This window comes from Phoca vitulina, unplaced genomic scaffold (assembly GCF_004348235.1).
Source record: "Phoca vitulina isolate PV1807 unplaced genomic scaffold, GSC_HSeal_1.0 scaffold4, whole genome shotgun sequence".
In the NCBI taxonomy this organism is placed as follows: Eukaryota; Metazoa; Chordata; class Mammalia; order Carnivora; family Phocidae; genus Phoca; species Phoca vitulina.
Genome location: NW_022589707.1, coordinates 4,555,389 through 4,574,345, shown reverse-complemented (window position 1 = coordinate 4,574,345; position 18,957 = coordinate 4,555,389). Strand labels below are relative to the sequence as shown.

Here is an 18,957-nt window from a genome sequence, read left to right as displayed (position 1 = left end):
GGGCATACCCCAGTTAGGTGAGCTTTTGGAAAGCAGGGAGTGTTCTCATCTAGGAGCAGAGGAGGAGGTCAGGATATCTGAAGTGTGAGGATGGAGGGCGTCATGTGCAAGGTCTGTAGATAAGGACTTCAGACCCAGCCATGTCCTTGATGTCAGCCTATGAGACAGGTTCAGAGAATCCAGCTGCCCCATTCTATGACTCTGATCCATGGAAACTGGGAGAGAACACATGTGGGCTTTTCTTTTTTTTTTTAATGTGTCTGGTCTTTTTTTTTTTTACCCTTTATATATATATATATATATTTTTAATTTGTTAAAAATTCCAATATAATTAACATACAGTGTTATGTTAGTGTCACATATACAATATAGTGATTCAATAATTCTGTACATTATTCAGTGCTCATCATAAGTGTACCCTTAATCCCCTTCATGGGTTTCCTACCTCCCCCCACCCACCTCCCCTCTGGTAACCACCAGTTTGTTCTCAACAGTTAAGAGTTTATTTTTTTATTTGTCTCTTTTTTCCTTTGTTTGCTTGTTTTGTTACTTAAACTCCCCATATGAGTGAAACCATTTATCTGACTTATTTCACTTAGCATGATACCCTCTAGGTCTATCCATGTTGCTGTGAATGGAAAGATTTCATTCTTTTTTATGGCTGAGTAATATTCCATGGTATATAGATACCAGTTGTGTGTTGTTTTAAGCTGCTAAGTTTGTGTTCACTTCTGGCAGCAACAAGAGAAAACTATAAAACTTTTGGTATCAGATAAAATCTATTTGTTTTCAACTCTGGCCCTGGCAAGATTAGTAATCTACCATTTAGTGCAATGGTACTCTACATTTCTGGTCTTGGGACTTCTTTGAACTCGTAAAAATTACTGAGGACCTAAAGATATATTATTTATATGGTAGTATTTGTTAATATGTACCATATTAGAAGTCAAAAGTGAGAATTTATTAAATATCTTAATTCATTGAGAATTATTTCTATTATATATTAATATAATGTATTTTTATGAAAAATAACTATCTTTTATAAAGCAAAAAAAAGAGTAAAGAGAGTAGCTATGTTTTACATTTTAAAAAAATATTTATTTATTTTAGGAGGGGGTGTGGAATGGAACTGGAGCAGGAAAAGGGCAGATGGAGAGTGAGTTAGAGAATCCTAAACCAACTCAGCTCTGAGTGCAAAGCCTGGCGTAGGGCTGGATCCATTACCCTAAGATTATGACCTGAGCTGTATTCAAGATTCAGACACTTAACCAACTGAGGCCCCCAGGCACCCCTGTTTCACATTTTGAACAATCTTACATGTTGGCTTAAGCAAGGAAAGCTGAATTTTATATTTCTGCTGTACTCTGTCTGATGCAATATCACATGTCATGTTACCTCTGGAAAACTCCATGGGGCACTCATGAGAAAGGGAGGGTGAAAAAGGCAAAAAGTCTAAATATAATTATGAAAATAGTTTTGATCATATGGCCCCTTCGAGAGATTCTCAGACATTCCCCCAAGCCCCTGGACCACACTTAAAGAACCAATAACTTAGTATATTCAAACTTAGTATCCACATTCATAAAATGGTAATGCTGATCAGATTAAACCATGTAGTCAGTATAGAGCATTTGGCACATTTTCAGAAACAAGAGAAGGGCTCAATAATTGTTGCTTATGAATAGTAGAAACCTTCCTCATTTGTATTTACCAATCCTTGCTGCAGATAGAGATACATCTTGGCTTGGGGATCTATTCTCTCTCAGGTTTGCCATAACACGTTCCATGGGAATCCACTTCTCAAGCATCTAAAAATCCCAGTCCCTCAGATGCTTTGATGGGGATTGTAAAGAAGCATGACTTCATAAAACTGTAATCAATTTGAGAGTTTTGGTACAGTAACTTGTGACATTTGTCTTATCTTATAACTCTTGAGATAGCTGGAAGTTTGTGTACAAACAGTGTGATGCCAATATCCACCCTGTTTCCTCACCAGAATTTTCCTCCAAGGACCATCAGACACAACCAACCTCTCCCCCAGAGAGAAAATTCAGGGATTTCCCTCCCTAATCTTAGGAAGAAGATAAATAGGTATAATATTGTATGATCATTCTGGGAATTTGAATTCTCAATAGAAACTCAAGAATGTTCTTAATTCATCTGACTCTAAAATAAAAGCTATGCTCCTGGGGTTCTTTGAAGAACCTTCAGAAGTCTAGTGAGTGACTCCTGTATCTGGGATTTAATCCTCTGAAAGCTACCAAGGGAACAGGACCCTACATCCATTTTAGAGGTACATTTCTCAACTCTGTGGAGTTTATTGTAGGTTAAAGTTGCTCCTTGTGAGAAAACCCAGTGCTAACTTGTCCTTATGCAGAAGAGATTATTAATTTATGCTGGGAGATGATTTTCAGTATAGGTAGTTGATAAAGGGCAGGCTATGTGGACAAAAATGATATTCCTGGGTGAACTTCCCTCCTGACTCACACTGTGCCCTGTAGGTAGATACAATAGACACCTGGATGTCTCCCTCCTGTATCTTAGGGACCATCTGCCCACTGTGTGGTGGGCAGGCATCCTTGAACTCCCCCAGCATCTCTCTCACCATTTCCTCCTAATGTAACTGAGTGGTGGTGGGCAGAGCTAGTACAGCTGTCTCAGGGTAGTGTGAGGGGGCTCAGACAATGAGAAGCCTTATGCAGCCATTTTCTCTGAACAAGGTTCCCAAATGGCCAAATTAACAAAAGTACAATATCACCTAGCCTAAATGAAGATCTTAATGTTTAGAGCAACCTGTCTCAATGGAAAAGAATGTTCTAGTAACAGTTACAGTAAGTCTTTGCTGAAACACTGTAAGATGTAAGTTTGCCATATAGTCATTCTTTTTGGCACTATCCGAGGTTATTACCCTGTTATGATGATTATTAGGCTTAAAAAATCACTGAGTTTATGTACATGTCTTTCTTATCACAAAATAGGATAGAAGGAGTGCTAATGCTCCTGACGAGGGTTGGAGAAATAGATATATCTCCCTTGATCAAGAAACATTCTGGGGTCCAGGACAGCCCAGAGAGAGCTGCTCCTACCAACTGAGCAAAGCTTTCCTTATTTGAGCTGCTATTGTTTCATTTACCTCATTGGGGCTGTGAAATTTTAGGTATCACTACCATGACATTTTCTTCTCTATGCCAGTAATGTATTTGCTTAAGAGTTTTAACCTACTTTCAATTTTATTTTGTGTTGTTCATTTTTTTAACAGCAAGATGGTAATAACGGTAATGAAAATGAGAATGAAAAAATATACTAACTCAGACACAAAAATAACTAGGCTAAAAAGTTATTAAACAAATGTTCCCACTGAACAGTGATGGATTCTGTGCCTTCCACAGTATTTTTATCCTTTCTGCTCACAGAGTAAATGTGGTTCAGACATTGCTTATTGTATCCCACTGTGCCTCTAGAATTCTGCAATACTGATGTTGCTGTCTTCCACTTTACATAACATAGGCATAGTCTTTAATTGTAGCAAAAATCCATGTCACAAACTTAAGGCACATTTATGTAGAAGCTTCCCAAATGCAATCATATTCATGGAGGTGAACGAATCTGTGATTTTGTCTCTCTTTAATTTTCCAGTGATCATATTCTGTGAACTTCTCTAGGGAAGGAGAAACCATGTCTTTGTCAAATGAAACTGGGACATATAAGATACGTAGCACATCAATTTTTGAACTAAAATGACAACGATCCATCTAACAAACATTTCCTGAGTGCCTGTTTCATCGAGAACTTTACCTGTTATTTTGGGATATAAAGATGTTCAGAACATATTACATACCCACAAAACTTCCTATTTGGGAAAGAGAATCTCAGTTCAAATACACGACATTTGGTATAACCCCCTTTCTATCTTTGATTTTATCTTGAGGGTTATCCAGATCTTCATAGTGATGATCTACCTCTTAACTGTTAATATTGACCACGCCCATACATTTAATAGGTACCTGAAGAGCTTCTTCAGATGCATCTACTCTGATTCACAAGAATAGAAAAGACCCTTTTTACAGGCTGTTTCATCATTAGCCTCCCAATGGGGCCTAGAGAAGATCAAGTAGGCTGCCTTCTTTCTCTTTGTAGTACCTAGCGGTACCTACAAGAAAATGGTTCAAATGAGGAGGACTATGACCCCATGGCAACACCCCACCAGGATTATACAATGAGGGTAGTGATGCACACAGTTTATAACCACACTAATATTTTTGAATGACCCAGATGCATTTTCTGGCCCAATATATACTAGATTGAGAATTTACAATTCTCTATCCCTAGTATGCTCTAAAAGGATATACAATAATTCTCAGTATTTAAAAAATTACTGAATTCATCCTACACTCAGAAAGGGTAGCATAAATGTAGAGAAAAAGAGAATAAGGTAAATACGAAAGAAATATTAAAATTTGTTGAATCTGTGTAAAGGAACATGGGTTTTTTTGGTATAATTCTTGACACTTTTCTGTGAGTTTAAACTTATTCCTTATCAAAAATTCAAATCAAGAAGGTAATCAATTTTGGGAATAGCGGGATCTGGCAAGTGGGGCCAAAGATACAACCTTTCTCTGAGCTCATTTTGAGATAAGTAACTCTAATTTTTGTCAATTCTCCAGCTCTACCTTTTCTCACACTTCAGTCCTTGATAAACTGTCATTAAGAAATGGGAAGCAACCAGTCATGGGTCACAGAATTCATCTTGGTGGGACTCCAGCTCAGTGCAGAGATGGAAGTATTCCTCTTCTGGATCTTCTCCTTGTTCTACATCTGCAGTCTGTTGGTAAATGGCATGATCTTTGGACTCATCTATCTGGACCTGAGACTGCACACCCCCATGTACTTCTTCCTCTCACACCTGGCTGTCATTGACATGTCCTATGCATCCAATAATGTCCCCAAGATGTTGGCAAACTTAGTGACTCAGAAGAGAACCATCTCCTTTGTCCCATGCATAATGCAGACATTTTTGTATTTGGGTTTTGCTGCTACAGAGTGCCTGATTTTGGTGGCGATGTCCTATGAAAAGTTTGTTGCAATCTGTCATCCTCTCCAGTATACTGTCATCATGAGCTGGAGAGTGTGCTTGGTTCTGGCTGTCACTTCCTGGTCATGTGGATTTATTCTGTCTCTGGCACATGCAATTCTCCTTCTAAGGTTGCCCTTCTGTGGACCCAGGGAAGTGAACCACCTCTTCTGTGAAATTCTGTCCTCAAGCTGGCCTGTGCTGATACATGGATCAACCAAGTGGTTATCCTTGCTGCCTGTATGCTTGTCTTAGTTGGCTATTCTGCTTAATGCTAGTCTCCTACATGTGCATCCTCTGGGCCATCCTAAAGATCCAGTCAAAGGAGGGCCAAAGAAAGGCCTTCTCCACCTGCTCAGACTTGAAGAAACAGTTTTGTCAGCGGCAGTCTTGTACTTAACGACTTATCACTAGCACACCTGCTCATTATTCTTTCTTAGCCCTCAAAGTCCCCAACATGGATTCTTTCATTCTCCTACTACCTGAGACAGTGATTTTTTTAAAGCCTCAAAAAAATGTCGGGGGCTCTCAAAACATCAAGGCAGTAATATCTTCCATCCTGTGAGGTTACATTTTTTTCCCTTAGGAATAACGTAGAGAACCTGCTAAGGGGAGGAGCAACATAGGAACCCTCCTTTGTCATAAGAGGAATAACAAGGGTGAAGCACAGTGCCTACGCTCAGATTGGGTGGAGAAGGTTCAGCCAGGGGCTGAGGGCTGTAATATAGATGGACAAGCATCAGAGTGGGCAGTCAGCACACACTGCAATACAAGGAAATGACCTAGCTTCAGTTACCTGAACTAGGTGTTTCATTCCCTCCCACTGGGGCTCTTTGAAGTTCAACTTCTTTAAGGTGATCTAAGGTCCTTTCACCCTGTCTGGAGAATCAAGCAGAATGACAGCATATCAACTAGTGAGCAGCTTATAGAACACATTCTCTAGAGGCAGCCTTCCTGAGTTCAAATCCAGACTCTGCCACTTACCAGCTGTTGACCCTGGGCTAGTTCTTTAACCTGTCTCCGTTCTACCATCTGTAAAGTGGAGATAATTGTACCTACCTCACAGAGTAATCACGTGGACTGAGTTTTTGTGAATGCATAGGGCATGCATAATACATAGCAGGAACTATCTAAGTGTATGATTGATAAATGACAGAATAAATACATCTACCATGGGCTTGGTGTTACAGCTCGTATTGGAATCTGAGAATAGAAAATATCTCATATTACCTTTCCCTTTTAATGCATAATGTTGATTAGTCAGTCAGATCTTGGAAGACTCTAAAAAGATAATTTTTTTTCCCTAGATTTATTCTTTCATTTGGGTTCGAAATCATTTTCCCTACTTAACAGATGAAGCAATTGAGATTTGGAAAGTTTAAATTATTTACTAAAAATGAAAAAGAGAAAAAGAAAATTAGTAAGAAGAGATTAGAAACTAAGAAAACAGTTCTCCCGAACCTGCTATGAGACAGAACATTTTTGCAAGATGCCATTCACAGCCCCTCCTGAAAAGTAATTAGAGCACCTGATAAATCTGAGCAGTTTTCTAACAGATGTTCATGATATTTCAAGAGCCTTTCTGGGCATGCAGGGTTACCCACTCAGCTGACTGTCAGTTTTGGGACTTGCCTGCATCTTTAATCCATTTTGTGACTAGCCTAATACTCTTTATTTTTTTTAACCTTCCAATAAATATTTTTTTATTTTTTTATTATGTTCAATTAGCCAACATATAGTACATCATTAGTTTTTGATGTAGTGTTCAATGATTCATTAGTTGCGTATAATCTTCAACCAGACATTTCCATATTGTATCCGGGCTCCTTTCTTCCTACAAAATGTTTTTACCAGCAGGAGGCAGCACTGAATTTGGTTTACGCAGCAACCTCTCTCAGAGCAGCTTGTTTGAAATAGAATCCTGAGATGAGCTCAAAATCACTTTCCCTCTCTCCTTCTCTCTCTCCCCTGCTCTTCCCTTCTTTCCCCTCCCCCCTTTCCTCCAGTTCCTTTTTGTTTTTCTTTTTTTTTAAAGTAACCAAAGGTCGGAAAGGAAAAGCCCAGAGAAAACCTGAGACAGCCTGTGGTCATTCTCAAATCTTAGCGTGCTCCAGAATCCCCTGGAAGGTTTGTTAAAACTCAAATTGCTGGGCTCCACCCCTGGAGTTTCTGATTCTGTAAATCTAGACTGAGGTCTGACAGTCTGCACTGCTAAATTTCCTGGTGGAGCAGATGGTGCCAATCAAGGAATAACACATGAGATAAACTACATAAATGGAAAATTCCTTTTTGATCATGACCTTCAGACCAGCCACACCTTTTCTTTCCTTCTCCAAACCCCAAAGCTCTCCTCCCCCTGAGACAGGGGATGTACTCAGAGAGACTCATAATCCCAACCCACGAAGTTGGGAGACAATCCCATTGGAGGGGAGGGTGCTGAGTAGACATGGTTAAAGGGATGTTGGGGGAGGCATGCAGGGAAAGTTCCCTGTGAGAATCAGGTTTTCACCCTGAAAAGCCACTTCTGAATCTGCACCAACGGGTGCTTTTGTGAGGTTGGATTGTATCTATTTAAACTGGAGAAAAGGATTGGCTGAAGGTTCTTCGAGACTCTCAGGAAAAGGTGGAGGTGTTCTATTTGAGCCACAGCCCATTTCTCCAGGGGAAGGGGTGAGGAGACCCAGAGATCCATGCTTGGCCCCAAATTCCCACTGGTGCTCCCCAACATCCAGACTCCCTCCCCCCACCTCCACACAGGCCTTGTTCCACAAACAAGGGAAGAGGAAAATGAATGCAGTTTGTAATGTGCGTTCCTTCTCCCCATCCATGTTCTAATTCCTCTAGGTGAGAGATCAAAAACTATCCTCCCAAAGTTTCTCCTGGCTAGAGGTTATTTGGGAAACAAACTTAATTTTACAAATACACCGCTCCTCTTTCTCAACCCCAACCCTCATAACATCATTAACATCTTGGGAGTTGTTTTTATCAGTGTTCCCAGCCGCAGCTGGTTGTCATAAGCCTCACATGGGGCGCTTTTACAAACCACAAAGCCAGGACTCCACCCCAGACCCACAGCATCAGAATCAGGAGGCTGAAGTTCCCAAGTGATTCCAATGGACCCTCTAAGGGTAAAAATGTCCCTGTTTTAATCAAATAGCCAGTTAGATCTCTGTGAGTGCTGAGCTCCTTTGCTCTGGGCAGTGAGGAAATGCCTACCCCAGGACTGGTTTCAGAGCAGGGAGGCTGCATGAGGGTGCTGTGTGAAGAGGAAAAGACAAGGCTGGGAAGTGAGGGAGCTCGTGAGAAAAGGAGCCACCATCACAGTCCACGGAACTTTGGTAAGAAACTTTGAAAAGTCACCCATGGCCTCAATCATGATCTTTTGAGTAGTGTAACGACTGAAATCCTCAGCTTTCCCAAGTTGGCTGAACTTTCACTCCAGCTCTGAGTCTGTGCTGGGGTGAGGGAGAGGCTGAAGGTAAGTGCTTGAAACTCCCCTCCAACGTCTCCCTTTATTATAGGATATAGTTTTTGTGATTCTAAAGCCTGCCCTAATTATGGCTTCTTTATAATTGGGGGGCTCAAAGGTATCAGTGCTTGGAGGATGCCCACCAGAGAAGACAATAGTTATTTCACACAAGATGACAGTTTTGGTTTTTAACTTTACTAAGAGAGTTGTGGTTTGAATTTCTCCTTGAGGGGAACAGAATGCATTGATGTTAATGTTGATCATTTGTGCCTTTTACATGGTGAATAGAACACGAATTTGAAATATTTGGTTAAAATCTCTGCTTATTTGTGGACATAAGAAAATAAAACTCAGTGACCCACATAGTGAATAAACCCCACATCTGTAGGCATAAAAGAAGCAATTTCTTTTCTAAAGTCTTTCTCCTATTTAGCTGCTTTTTAACTTTTTGATCCAAAGAGTCCCCCCCCAAATTTCTAGAAAATGGGCTCCTAGGGTGAGCATGTAATGCTTAAGTATTTTTCTTAACCTGTACAAACTCTTCAGAGTTGGCTTTGTATTTTCGACTAATTAGATTGGGCAGAATTTTCTGTTGGTCTCTGGTATTCAGAAATTGTGTAGGTGAGTGTTTTCCTCCAGTTTTTAAATATTAAGTGTGCTTTTCCTTCTCACAAAGAACAGGTGGATCATCAAGGCCAGAATCATTTTCAAAGTAACATCCCCGTGCTTAGTCATGACTCACTTATAAGCCACTTGGTCCCTTCATATTAACGAGGTGCTCTCCGAACCTTCTTTAAATTCTTGTTCTTTCTTCACACCTGTTTTCAAAACCCTGTAAATGATACCCCAAGTTCTCTTCTATCAAACCCATATTCCAATTCTAGACATTCACAGTTCATCTTCTGGAAGCACAAGTTTCATTTCTCCTGATGTTTCACCAGGGTGGTCTTCTCACTGTATAAATGGCGAGACCATTGCCTGTTCATCCTCACCTGAGGACTTAATTCATGTAGTTTCCATGCTGGAGTGGCCCTTACCTCTCTACCAGCAATGGACTGCTGGCTGTGGCAGCCAGCAACCACAATAGGACCATTATGACCACTTGACCGCCAAAAAAGCTTCTCATTGACCCACTTGTTCCAGGAAATTGCTGGCCATAGAAAATACTGACCCTCCAACCTTGAATAATCCTCTGCCTTTGGCCTTAAACTGTGTGTTTAGCCCCTTACAGCCAATCAAGGACTGCCTAATGCCCCTGAAGCCCAATGAGACTCCTTGACTTCCCCCCAAAACCCAAAACCACCAGAATAGAATGCTTGCTAACCAGAGACTGTCCGTGTTTTCACTTTTTACTGTCTAAAACTTACTCTCCTTGCTAACTCATTTGAACCCCTGCTGACATAAAGCAAGAGCAGATGGGTTGCCTTGCCAGAGTCTATGAATAAAGAGCCTTTTAAAATTGTGCCTCAAATCTAGCTTTGTGTTTGACATTAACCATCTAAATCCTATTAACTTTTCAGAAGCAGTTTGGGTTCTAACCTCTCTATATCTGTCCAGCACTAAATTTCTACTTTCCTATGTTATCTGCCCCCTTTGATCCCCTATATGGACTGGCCTCAAGCCACTCCCACACAGGCATTGTGAAGTAATCATAAGGAATTGAAAGGAGGGGAGCTGTAGCTTCTTTTTCCCTGCCTGCCCCCTCAGTCATCTCCCTCTCTCCATACACCTAAAACTGAACCTAAACTTAAACACATAATGTCCTGTCAATAAATGTTTTTGAGTATGTTTATACTTATCTACCGGGGCTGTGAGAATGAAGTGGACCAGATTACCATGTTATTTCATATATGGAATATTTAGTCATGGTACAGAACTTTTAAAATCCCATTGACACTGGGAGAAACGTCAATATTCCAAAAACACTCATGTAAAAATACTAAATAAAAAAAAATCTAAAAACCTTTAAAAAATTTTTAAAAACATTTCTGTCTGCTTTAGTGTTCAGTCAATCTTTATCCTCAGTGATTGAATAATTTTCACAAATGCTTGACCTATAGTAAGGTCTTCATAAATATTTCTGAATGAAAGCATGCATGAATCCGTGCTGAAGGAGGGAAGGCCCACAGAATACATTTTTAAATGTAAAAAGTGACTTGGAGATAGAAAAGTATAGGAGTTTGGAAGAAGGAGCACAGAGAGAAATTGAATCTCAAGGCCAACATGGCACCACAGATATGCTATTCTAATCAACCGTTTTGGTGGACATTATAGTTAATGTTTGTCAGCTGCAAGGTGGCAATTTGATTATTACTTAGCAATAATCCTGCAAACAAAATGTATCTAGTGTCCTGTGAGAAGCAGCTTTTTTCACTTAAATTACTAAGAATCCTAAGGAGAGAGGAGATAAACCCAAATAACAAATTATTTTTTAAGATAAAAATAATATATCTAGAAAATATTCCGTAGGGGTACCTGGGTGGCTCAGTCATTAAGCGTCTGCCTTCGGCTCAGGTCATGATCCCACGGTCCTGGGATCGAGCCCCGCATCGGGCTCCCTGCTCGGCGGGAAGCCTGCTTCTCCCTCTCCCACTCCCCGTGCTTGTGTTCCCTCTCTCACTGTCTCTCTCTCTGTCAAATAAATAAATAAAATCTTAAAAAAAAAAATTCCGTAGCTGGATTATTAGTTTCAGAAACACCCTTTCTAAATTTTTGTAATCTGGATATTACTTTGTATGATATTAGACACATAGTAGGGACTGAAATATAGACTTGTTAAATGGGGTGGATGACGTGAATTAAACTTCTTCCAGTTCTTCTTAGCGATTGATTCTCAGAAACTTCTTTGATGAGGTTATATTCTTTTCTATAATTTGTCTTTCTTTCATTATTTTTTAAAATTGAAATGTATTTGACCAATAACATTGTGTAAATTTAAGGTGTACAATGTTAACTTGTTATATTTATATGTTGTAATATATAAAAAAAAGGATGAGCACAAGTGGGGGGGCGGGGCAGAGGGAGAGAGAGAAGCAGACTCCCTGTTGAGCAGGGAGCCCGATGCAGGGGCTCAATCCCAGGACCCTGAGATCATGACCTGAGTTGAAGGCAGATGCTTAACCAACTGAGCCATCCAGGTGCCCCTGTCTTTTCTTCTTGATTGCCATTCTAACAGGTATGACGTGATATCTCATTGTGGTTTTGATTTGCATTTCCCTGGCAATTAGTTATGTTGAGCATGTTTTCATGTACCTGTTGGCCATTTAGATGTCTTCGTTGGAAAAGCATCAATTTAGTTCGTCCCATTTTTTAAATTGGATTCTTTCATTGTCATTCGGTTGTATGAGTTCTTTATATATTTTCTGTATTAACCTTTTGTCTGATACATTGTTTGCAAAAATGTTCATCCATTCTATAGGTTGCCTTTTCATTTTGTTAATTGTTTATTTTGCTGTGCAGAGCATTTAAGTTTGATGTAGTCCCATTTATTTATTTATTTATTTTGCTTCTGTTTGTGCTTTTGGTATCCAATCCAAAAACTTATTGCCAAATGGCAAAAGGGGAGAGGAAGATACAGGTCCAGTTATGGAATGAGTATGTCACAGGAATGTGACATAAGGAATATAGTCAAGGATATTGTAATAGTGATGGAATGGGATAGATGGTAGCTACATTTGTTAGCATAATGTGTAAACTTGTCAAACAATTAAGTCATACACCAGAAACTAATGAAACAATTGTGTCAACTATACTCAAATAAAAAAAAAAAATCATTGCCAAGGCCAATGTTGAGCTTCTTCCCCATATTTTCTTCTAGGAGTTTTATAGTATTAGGTCTTACATCTAAGTCTTTGATCCACCACAAGTTAATTTTTCTGACTGGTATAAGATAAGGGTCCAATTTTCTTTGACATATGGATGTCCCTTTTTCCTAATACCACCTATTGAAGAACTCATCCTTTCCCTATTGGGTGTTCTCTCCCTTGTCAAATATTAGTTGACCATATATATTGGGGTTTAATTCTGTGCTCTCTATTCTGTTCTGTTGGTCTATGTGTTTATGTTTTGTGCCAGTACCATGCTGTTTTCATTACTATAGATTTGTAAAATAGTTTGAAAGGAGAGCTTTGTCTTTTTCTTCAGGATTGCTTTGGCATTTCTGGGTCTTTTGTGGTTCCACAGGAATTTTAGGATTGTTTTTTCTATTTTTATTTCTATTGGTATTTTGAGGGGAATTACATTGAAACTATAGATGGCCTTGGGTAGCATGGACTATTTAACAATAATGATTCTCCCAATCCATGAATGTCTTTCCATGTTTTTGTATCTCTTCCTCAATTTCTTTCAACAAAGTCTTATAGTTTTCATAGTACAGAACTTTCATTTCCTTGGTTAAATTCATTCCGAAGTATTTGATTGCTTTTCATGCTATTGTGAATGGGATGGTTTAATTTTTGAGATGTTTCATCATTAGTGTATAGAAATGCAATTGATTTCTACATGTTAATTTTGTACCTTGCAACTTTACTGAAATCATTGATTAGTTTCAACAGTTTTTGTTGAGTTTTTGAATTTTCCATATTCAAAGTCGTATTATCTACAATAGCAACAATTTTACTTCTTCCTTTCTGGTTTGGACACATTTTCTTTCTTTGTCTTGCACAATTGCTCTAGTTATAGGACTTCCAGTACTACATTGAATGAGTGGTGAGAGAAGGCATTCTTGTCTTGTTACTGATGTTAGAGGAAAAGCTTTCACTCTTTCTCCATTGAGTATAATGTTACCTGTGGGTTTGTGGTAGATGGGCCTTATTATGTTGAGGTATGTTTCGTCTATACCCAATTTGTCAAGGGTTTTATCATGAAAGGCTGTTGGTTTTTGTCAAATGCTTTTTCTGCATCTACTGAGCCAATTATGTGATTTTTATCTTTCATTTTATTAATGTGATGTATTACATTTATTGATTTGCATTGTGAACTATCCTTGCATCCCAGGGACAAATCCCACTTGGTCATGGGGTATAATCCTTTTAATGTGTTCATGAATTTGATTTGCTAATATTTTCTTGAGAATTTTTGCACCTATAATTAACAGGGATATTGGTCTATAGTTTTCTTATGTTCTTATCCGGCATTGGTATCAGGGTAATATTAACCTCGTAGAATGAGTTTGGAAGTGCTCCCTCCTCTTCAAGTTTTTGGAACCATTTGAGAAAGGTTGGCATTAATTCTTCTTTAATTGTTCAGTAGAATTTGCCAGTGAAGTTATCTGGTCTTGGGGATTTCTGCTTTGAGAGGTGTTTGGTTACTGATTCAATCTCCTTATTCATTACTGGTCTGTTCAGATTTTCTATTTCTTCCTGATTCAGTCTTGGTAGGTTATGTGTTTCTAGAATATTACCCATTTTTTTCCTAGAAATTTATCCATTTTTTAGGTTACCTAATATGTTGCCATATAATTATTCATGGTAGTCTGTTAGGATCTTACGTGTTTCTGTAGCATCAGTTGTAATGTACCCTCTTTCATTTCTGATTTTTAGACTTACTAGTCTAGCTTAAAGTTTTGTCAGTTAATCTTTTCAAAGAACCAGCTCTTACGTCTATTGATCTTTTTGTTGTTTTTCTGATCTCTATTTCATTTATTTCTACTCTGCTCTACTCTCATCTTTCTTTCCTTTTCCTAACTTTGGGCTTAATCTGTTCTTTCTCTAGTTCCATGAGGTATAAAGTTAGGCTGTTTATTTGAGATCTTTCTAATCTTTAAACATATGTATTTATCACTTTTTCTGCATCCCATAAGTTTTGGTAGGTCATATTTCCATTTCTATTTGTTTTAAGATAGCTTTTTTATTTCCTTTTGATTTCCTTGACCCATTGGTTATTTAGAAATGTGCTTTGAATTTTCCACTTTTCCTCTTGTTGTTGATTTCTAGTTTTATACCATTGTGGTCAGAAAGTTGGTATGATTTCAAATTTAAATTTGCTAAGATTTGTTTTGTGTTCTGTGTTCTATCATTTGATGTATCCTGCGGAATGTTTCAGGTGCACTTGAAGAATGTGTATCCTGCTGCTGTTGGATGAAATGTTCTATAAACATCCATTTGGTCCATTTGTTCTTAAGTGTGGTTCAGTTTCAATGTTTCCTTGTTGCTTTTTTTTTTTTTTTTTTTGTCTGGATGAACTATCCATTGCTAGCAGCGGAGTACTGAAGTCCTCTACTATTGTACTGTGGTCTATCTCTCCCTTTAGATCTGTTGGTATTTAATATATGTCAGTGCTATGATATTAGGTAGATTGGGTGAGTATATACGTATTAATGTTTTATCTTCTTGCTATAGTGATACTTTTATCATTATATAATAACCTTCTGTGTGTCTTGTTTGCATCTTTGGCTTAAAGTCTATTTTGTCTGACATAGGTATGGCTACCCCACTTTCTACTTTGTTTTGGTTTCCACTTGCATGGAATATCTGCTCCCATCCCTTCACTTTGAGTTTATGTGTGTCTTCAGAGTTCTGAATGAATCTTCTTTTTCTGCATTCCTATAGCTCATTAAAATGAGCAGCACCAAGAATCTAAGAAAAAATATCTTCCATATGAGAAAACAATCTGAGATGGATGGTTTTAAAAGAATATGGGTAGCAGGAAGTAATTCTTTAGTCTGATAACTGATACAACAAAATAAAAACCTCTCTTCATTGAGAGGTTAGTCCAAATGTCACCCCTCAGAGAGGCCAGCTCTGATAACCCTTGAAGAAATAGTTCTCCATCCACCTACACTGCTCTATTTTATCCTATACTTATTGTTCAAGTGTGTATCTTCCCTATTAAAATGTAAATTCCTGGAGGAACAACACTTCATCTCTCTTGCTTATTATTCTATCATTACGACCTAGAATGGTGCCTAAAATATTTCTTCAGTGAATGAATGGATGGATGGGTGGATAGACTGCTTTATGCTGTACTTTTATACTGTATTTAACCATTAAGAGAGAATTACTAGGACATCTGGGGCTGTTACAGTTATTTTGGGGACAAAAGGTAGCACTTAAGTGATTTACTTTATCATATGGTATTCTATTAATGTTCACTCTCTATAAATGAACATCTTCATCCTCTTTTTATTGTGTTAATGGTGATTGCTGACCTCTGATCTCCCAGAGGGAATTTTGAGAAAAGACCTTTCTTCCCTAAACCTTCCTGATTATGTGGGGATTGGGTTGGGTTCTTGTGTATATTGCTATAATTCTTGTATATTTGTAACAGGATCTTCCAGATTCAGAATGAAATATGAATAGAAAAAGAATGGGGAGATGTAGTAAGTTTAGTTGAGATAATGTATTGTTTAACTGAGTAGTAGGAGACAAAGCTCAAAATGAAGACTAGGGCCAAAAGGTAAAGGGTCTTGGGGAGAGGATAGTGGGTAAGAAATTTAGATTTATTAAGTTAAAAATGAAATCCACACCCTTACTTCCCCCTCACCCCCAACCAGAAGTAAATGAAAAAAAGTAGGATTGATTACATGTAGGGGAGAGAAGTTCACAGAAGCAAAACTGTCCATTTCTTCATCAATAGGACCTATCTATTTTTTTCTTTGAGGAAAATAACCATAATTATGAATTATTATGGTGGTCTGTTCTTGGTGCTGATGAATAGTTGTACTGTTAAGTTTATAACAATATTTGCTCATGTATGGCCCTTTCAGTACTGAAGAACTCCTGATATTCAACAAAAAAAATATGCTAAGGAAATAGTGAAGATATGAAACAAATGTATCAAAAATATTCCTATTTTCTTTGACATAAATTATAGTTATTTTGAAGTCTTTGTATGTAACTTCAATATCTGTGCTATATCTGGGACCACTTCTACTGGATCTTTAATCTCTTATTAACTTTTCCTGCTTTTTCACATGTTGAATGATATCACTGTAGAGGCTATAGGTTATGTTATATAAAGATTGAGGCTTTGTTTTTCTCCCTAAAAGAAACCTGTTGAAAATATCCTTATTCCTTTTGGGAATTGGTTTTAGATTTGTTAAAACTGGTATATCTCAGTTTTATTGTACTCAGTTTTATTGCATGATTTTTGTGCCTATATCAAGGTCTTTATGAAGATCTTCCCATTCTAGCTAGATTGTAACTCCAATATCTCATGAACACTTTGCTATTTCTGTGGAATACCTGTTCATCTCTGTTCATCTTTTTTTGGCTCTTAGCCTCCCAACAACTGTTTTTTGCTGGGCCATTCACATTTTTTGCAACTTAGAAGGACCTGGGCAATGCCTAAGAAATTCCTATACATATTTTTGGGACTCCTTTTGCACATACACTTCCTCCTTCAAATTTCCTCCCCAAAAACCACAGCTTTCTTATTAGCTCATACCTGCAACCCCTCTTGCTTACACCCTGTGAAATTTCAGTTCCATGTTTGGCCTCCATTTTCTTGATTTATTGTTTGGAAGATACCTTTTGTAAGAAAGCCTGTGTGAATGTGAGTCTTACTTGTACTTCCCCTTAAACAAGCATCACAACCTTATACTATCCATCAAAGACCCACTCATTCAAAGCTTAAAAACTCACTTCTGATTACTTAAACAATTTTATCTTGCTCAAAACACTAAATACTGTGAAATTTTTGGAAAATTATCCTTTAGCACATAACAAATGCTTTTCAAGCTGATTAATAGGTAAAGCAGGAAGAAAATAATAAATTGCACAAATTTGAAGAGGGTTTGGCAAGGACATATACATGTAATTTACACAAGCATCAAACTGTTCCAATGAACAATTACAGCTTTATTGCCCTATCTGTATGAGTAGGTAGGTAAGAACAGGGGCAATATAATCTTGAGTCCAAAAGATAAGATTAATCAGAAATATGGACTTATATACCAGAGAAGTAAATGTTAAGCAGGTTGATTTGTGGCTGTTAACTAACTACATGCTATGTATGATTTTCATTGATTTAAGAGAGCAATTCATTGTTATGGGCATAATCAAATGTCAGTTAACCAAGTGCCAAACAATGCCATATAGAAGTCAATTATCAATTATTACATTAAAGAAGCTATTGGAAAATTCTCCACCATGGTGTAAAAAAAATGACAGTGCATTTATTTCAAGTTTGGGAACAAAAACTTTCTCAATTGTAAAAGTCTTATAATTGGGATCTCTTGGAAAATAAGATTATCCTTTGTATTTTTACACAAAAATATTTTTATTTTTTTCTTATCTAAATTCAATTAGCCAACATATAGTATATTAATTTAAGATGTAGTGTTCAACAGTTCATCACATCACCCAATTACCCTATCCTCCCACCCACCTCCCCTCCAGCACTCCTCAATTTGTTTCCTATAGTTAAGCGTCTCTCATGGTTTGTCTCCCTCTCTGATGACTTCCCATTCAGTTTTCCTCCCTTCCCTTATGATCCTCTGCCCTGTTTCTTATATTCCACATTTGAGTGAAACCGTATGATAATTGTCTTTCTCTGATTGACTTATTTCACTCAGCATAATACCCTCCAAGTCCATCCACATCAATGTAAATGGTAAGTATTTATCCTTTCTAATGGCTGAGTAATATTCCATTGTGTGTGTGTGTGTGTGTGTGTGTGTGTGTGTGTGTGTGTGTGTATATATATATACCACCTCTTCTTTATCCATTCGTTGATGGACTCATAGTCCATTAGTTGTTTTTCTCCTTTCCTCAGCTTCCTTCCTTTCCATTATCTTGTCTTCTGTATCACTGACTCTTCTGCCTCATTTACCCTAGCTGTTAGAGCATCCAATTGATACTGCATCTCAGTTAAAGCATTTATTTCAGCCTGATTAGATTTTATTTCTGAACTAAAAGATTCTCTCCTGTCTTTTATGCTTTTTTTCAAGCCCAGCTAGTAACTTTATAATCATTATCCTGAATTCCAGCGCTAACATTTTACTTATATCCATATCGATTATATCTGTGGCAGAGAGTATTACCTCTGGTTCTTTCCTTTGTTGTGAATTCCTCCTTCTAGTCATTTTGCCCAGAGAAGAATGGAGGAATGAGAGAACAAAATAAAAAATATCAACCACGACCCAAGCAAAACACACACTAGACAAATCCAAAAAGGTCAGAAACCAAAAAAGAAAAAAAAAGTGGGGGAGGGAAGAGAGAATATAATCTCCCAGGTGGACAAAACAGGGTGATCCACTTGTTCCTGGGTGTATTTTGATCTGTTTGTTAGAAGACACTAACTCCCAAAATTGTAAAGAAAGCAAAACTTACATATATACAAAAATAAAATTGATTACAGTGAAAGGAAGCAAAAAATGAAGAATATATCTATAAAATGTAAATGTAAAACTGAAAGTAAAAAGGACTTAAAAACAAAGAGTTGATTAAAAAAACTAGTTGAAAAGGAAAATTATAAA

General features: G+C 37.7%; 1 pseudogene; it reads left to right on the top strand.

Annotated features, from left to right (window-relative positions):
• Positions 1-5,723, top strand: part of LOC116630693 — a 116,818-nt pseudogene extending 111,095 nt beyond the window's left edge.
• The last annotated feature ends 13,234 nt before the right edge of the window (positions 5,724-18,957 follow it).